This window comes from Muntiacus reevesi, chromosome X (genome assembly GCF_963930625.1).
Source record: "Muntiacus reevesi chromosome X, mMunRee1.1, whole genome shotgun sequence".
Lineage (NCBI taxonomy): Eukaryota > Metazoa > Chordata > Mammalia > Artiodactyla > Cervidae > Muntiacus > Muntiacus reevesi.
The window spans coordinates 71,695,547-71,700,986 of NC_089271.1; the positions used below are offsets into that span (position 1 = coordinate 71,695,547).

Sequence of the window (5,440 nt, forward strand, 5' to 3'; positions counted from 1 at the left end):
TACATATGGTAATGTATATGTTCAGTGTTTCTCTCTCAATTCGTCTCACCTTAGTTCCTCTGGAATCCAGCTAAATCCAGGTAAAATTTTTGTATTGTTTCTATTATGTGCTAATAAGCACTGGGCTAGATCTTCATATGTATTATGGGTAGTCCTCATAAAAACCATGCCTAATAGGGACTTATCATCCCTATTAAATTAATTAATAATTTTAATTTATTTTTGGTTGTGTTGTGCAGCATGAAGGATCTTAGTTCCCCAACTAGGGATCAAACTTGCTCCCCTGCAATGGAAGCATGGAGTCTTACCACTGGACCAGTAGGGAAGTCCCTTATCATCCCAAACTTTAGAGATAAGGAGATGAGGACTCTTAAGAGACTAAGTGGCTTGCCAAGTACACAAAACTACTAAAGTGTCAGGACTCTCTTGATTAAGTATTTAATTTTCTTGTCATTGTGAATGAGGTCTTTCCACACCTGCTTTGTATTATTTTAATTGGTTATTACTTGGAGTTAGGAACACTATTTTAAAAATCCTTCATCCAGCCTATCTAACTATCTATATGACTATCCATGTGCATGCCAAGTTGTTTCCGTTGTGTCTGACTCTTTATGACCCCATGGACTGTAGCCCACCAGGGTCATTGGCCCATGGGTTTCTCTAGGCAAGAACACTGGAATGGGTTACCATTTCCTCTTCCAGGGGATTTTCCCAACCCAAGGATCCAGCCTGTGTCTCCTGTGGCTCCTGTATTGTAGCAGGATTCTTTACTGCTGAGCCACCTGGGAGGCCCACCTAACACATGCAAGCACTAACAAATTGTTATTTATTATTGGCATTATAATAATTTTACAATTGATGAGCTTTCTAGGTAGTTTATTTATCTATTAATCATGACTTAATCTCCTTTTCTATCTTTATAACTTTTTTTTTTTTTTTTTTGGCCACACCATGCAGTCTGAGGGATCTATGCACATATGCACACTATGCAGCCTGAGGGAATTATCCCAGACCAAGGATTGAACCGAGGCCAGGACAGTGAATGTCCCAAGTCCTAACCACTGGACCACGAGGGAACTCCCCATACTTATTTCTAATTCATGTCTCCCCCCTCACTCAGGGTGGCAGGTGTGATCTTAGTTCCCTGACTAGGAATCAAATCCATGCACCCTGCATTGAAAGCACAGAGTCTTAACCACTGGACCACCAGGGAAGTCTTTTAATTCACGTCTTTTTAGTACAATCATCAGAACTTTCCAAACTATGTTTAATAATAATATGATCATAATTGTTAAAAATTCAGTTTTATTGGGACTATTTCTAGGGTTCAGTATAATATTGACTATTGATTTAAGGTTACTATTCTTTGTCAGATTAAAAAACATGCTTATTCTTCATTTTCTAAGAAGGGTTTTTATTTATTTATTTAATTGGAGGATAATTGCTTTAAAATGTTGTGTTGGTTTCTGCTGTACAACAACACCAATCAGCCCTGAGTACATATATATATATATATATCCCCTCCCTCTTGAACCTCCGCCCACCATCTCACCCATCTAGGTTGTCACAGAGCATCCGGCTGAGCTCTATGTGTTATATAGAAGCTTTTCACTAATTACCTATTTTACACATGGTAGTGTATATATGTCACTGCTACTCTCTCAATTTGTCCCACCTACTCCTCCTCCTACTGTGTCCAGAAGGGTTTGTTTTTATAAATCAAAATAGATTTTTCTAGTACTTATTAAGCTAATAGTGTTGGTGTCATTTTATATCCTTTGTTTTACTTTTTTTCTACTCATTTTTCATTTATCTTATCAGCTGTACTCTTTTGAGCCACATAAAAATCTTTCCATGAATAATACAGATACGGTGGTGGTGATTTGGTTGCTAAATCATGTCTGACTCTTGCAACTCCATGGACTGTAGCCTACCGGGCCCCTCTGTCCAAGGGATTCTCCAGGCAAGAATACTGGATTGGGTTGCCATTTCCTTTTCCAGATATGATGTTATATATTAATGGATTTCCTAATATAAAATGATCCTTCCATTTTTGGATTAAACTCTATTTGTGAATGGCATATTATTATATATTAAATTGCATATTATATTTGCATATAGCATAGTGTATAATATACTGCCGAATTAAGATTTTTGCACCTGTATTATTATTTTTTTAAGTTTGCAATATCTTTATATTTCCAGCTGTTGAGACAATATTTCTGAGAGCTGAGGTTACCTCTAGCGGCGAAACCAGAGCCAGCTATTAAGCAGCCAGAATGCTACAGTAATTGAATACATGACCATTTCTCTTTTAGCCCGTTCTTTGTTCTCCTCTTCCAGAAGTTGTAGACGTCTATTTCGTTTGATTATCTGTCGTCTTAATGAAGCTGCATCTACAACTGTCATGTCTTCTGAAGTCCCTTCAATCATTGCATCTATATTTGAAATGCCATACCTGACATTGTCATGATGAGGATTAGAAATGGCGGCAGCAGACCCACCACGAAACACAGGTATGGAGTCAGTTTTGACCAGCTGTCCATTTTGGCGAACGACATTTTCACTCATAGAGCGTTCTCTTTTTAGCCTGCCAACTGCACGGATTTCTTCATTTTGTGGAGTTGGAGCAGGTCTTTCTAAATCCAGAAAATCTAGCGGTCTTTTACTCAGTGTAAGCACACGAGGTGGTGTTTTTAGAGCCAGAGGCTTAAAGGGAGTTGACTATATAAGGTCAAGATCTGCTGGTCTTGATAATGGAATGTCTTCATTATTTCTTGCTACCACAATTCTCTTTGGAACTTGCATAATCACACTAGCGTTTGAAACTCCTTCTTGAAATCCTTGTTCCAGGTCACATTTGGTGATGCTACCTTTAATTTTTCCGGGACCATCATTCGCTGACTAATACCTTCGGTGTATTCCATCTCATACTGAATTTGACTAATTTCCACCATCTCAGTAGCAGTGGGAGAAGGAAAGGCCGCCCCACTCACTAAATGTGTACCAATTACTGCTTGCTCTTTGGTATTGTCTGCTTCTGTGCTTCATATTAAATCCATTAACTTGCCTTAGTACGCACATGCTGGATTTAGAGCCACTTCTGTCCCCCTGGGCCTGCTGGAGGGTCCCCGGCGAGGGCCGCCACCCGCTGGCTCCCAGGGTTGCACCTGTATTCTTAAGTAAGGTGGGTCTATCATATAATTGTATAATGCATGGAGACTGAAACTCTATAACTGTAGCAAAGAAAGTGATGGGGGCTGTGACAAATAAAATAATTCATACCCCATCTAAATGGAACAGCCATAACTCAGTGCCAGTTCATTGTTATAAAGTAGGAATGTAGACCCAGTGTGGTAAGATCTGATTTTTTGAGATGCCATAAATCCAGAATTTTATGCTAAATTTCTTAAATTTTAAATATTGACATCTAATTATAACTGTTTTAAAACTCTGTATGGACAAATCAAAATAAAACAAGACAACACAAATCCCTGGAGAATATGAGGGCTGGGTCTGGCCTATGACTGCCAGTTTTCTGTCTCTGGAATAGAAGATTTCTTTTTTGAATTTTGCCTAGTTTCTTTCTTTACTTGGGGACGAATTATATAGTGTCATCAAAAAAATATAATCATGATTTAAAGACTTCTCCCTTAAAAATTGTCCCCTTACTTAACTATTAATTGATGCTGTCTATAAATACGAACAGAACACGTCATACTAAATTTGCATTCATATCTAGCTAATTGAGAACCTTCATTATAAACGTATATTTATATAACATTTTACCTTTAGCAAAATAAAGAAGTAATTTTGTTTTATACTTTAGGGAATGTCTGAGGGTCAGGATAATATAGTTCAATCTCTGTACAGGCAATGAGTCTGTAGAATGTTCCACTAAACACAGTGATAATATAAAAGTCTAGTATAGAATTTTTAGTCTTCAAAGAAATATTGTTGATTTCAGCATTCTTATTTACTACTGTAAGGCAAAATTTTCACATTAAGCTTTGGATAATTCTGATTAATCGGGTACTATGAACCATAATTCCTTTTCCCCAGCTCTCTGATTAAATTGAAAATTCACTGTAATTAATTTTAGATGCATTAAAGTCCACATTGCCCATTCAATTTATTGTTTTACATTTTTAAATGGTATAGCCAAAGTTAAATCACCTAATCCCCAAATGTATATTCTTTCTTCTAAGTGCATCACAAACAAAAATTCCTGACAATGTGAATTTCTTATTCTGAGTAAACTTGTTTTCTACCTGAGCTAATGACATCAAAATACACTTTGTCCTTTGAAATTCTTATGAATTTGCTAGTAGCTTTATTTCACTCAAAATATTAATAGATCTTTCCAGCATGGACAGTTCAAACAATAATGAATAGTGTGAGCGTGAGAAAAATTTTGGTCTAATTCTGGCTCTGTCATTAACTGAGTGAACTTAGGCAAATCATTTAACTTATTTAGGCTTTAAGAAAACAACTATATGATGAGTATATTTCTTCTAACTCTAAAATTCTGTGACTATAATCTTTGCTTCTACTCCATTACTTTATCCATTTCAGTTTTCAATATCCGTCCAGTGAATATGCAACCTCTTATTTCTATTACCTCCTTTAAGATACAAATACTCATCCAACATATCCCTACCCTACTCCATAGTGCTCTCAATTCTTCATTTCCCCCCTTTCCTCTCTTCTAGGGTGCTTTATGGAGACCCCGGTGGTTGTAGGCAAATTCTACTTCTTTCCAAATCTTTTATCAGCCTAATAAAATCTGGTTCTCACAAGAGGATATCAGTTTCTTTCCAGATTTGCCTCACTGGAGATTTCACATGTAGACTCCAGTGCGTGTGGCCTCCCTGGTGCCTAGCTTATGCAGCATATGGTCAGTTTCTCCAGTACTTGGCTCCTGTAGCACGTGTAGCTTCCCAAGTACTTAGCTCCTTCAGCGGAGATACTTCTTCAGTGTTCAGTTCCCACAGCTTTCCTTGACTCCATCTCCCATGGGCATTTTTCTAGCTGATACTTACACATAATCAGCTTTCTTAGGTAATTTAGAGGGTGGCTTCTAGTAAACCTTGGAGGGCAAATTTCCAGCAAGTTCCATCAGTATACCACTACAGTGACTTCTTTGTCATGGTAGTGCCCAGTCCAATGAGGTCTGGATCTCAACCCTGGCCAGGGGGTGGGATACGGATGCTTTACTTTGGGTGCTCTATCTCAGCCCTAAGAGTAACAATTATTCCTTATTTCTGATATTCTTTATTTAAGAATATTCTTTAAAAACATTCTTTAAAGGTTTTACTTCTTACTAGCCAATCCCTTCATTACCATTCACTCTTATAGCTAATAATTCTTTACTTTCAACTTTCCCTATTCAAATTACTGTGTGGGCCCAAACTGATGCAGATGATTCTATTTCTTTGTA

General features: G+C 37.4%; 1 pseudogene; it reads right to left on the reverse strand.

The window, feature by feature from the left end:
- Positions 1 to 2,210: 2,210 nt before the first annotated feature.
- Positions 2,211 to 2,957, reverse strand: LOC136154232 (mitochondrial fission factor pseudogene; annotated as a pseudogene).
- Between the last annotated feature and the right edge of the window lie 2,483 nt (positions 2,958 to 5,440).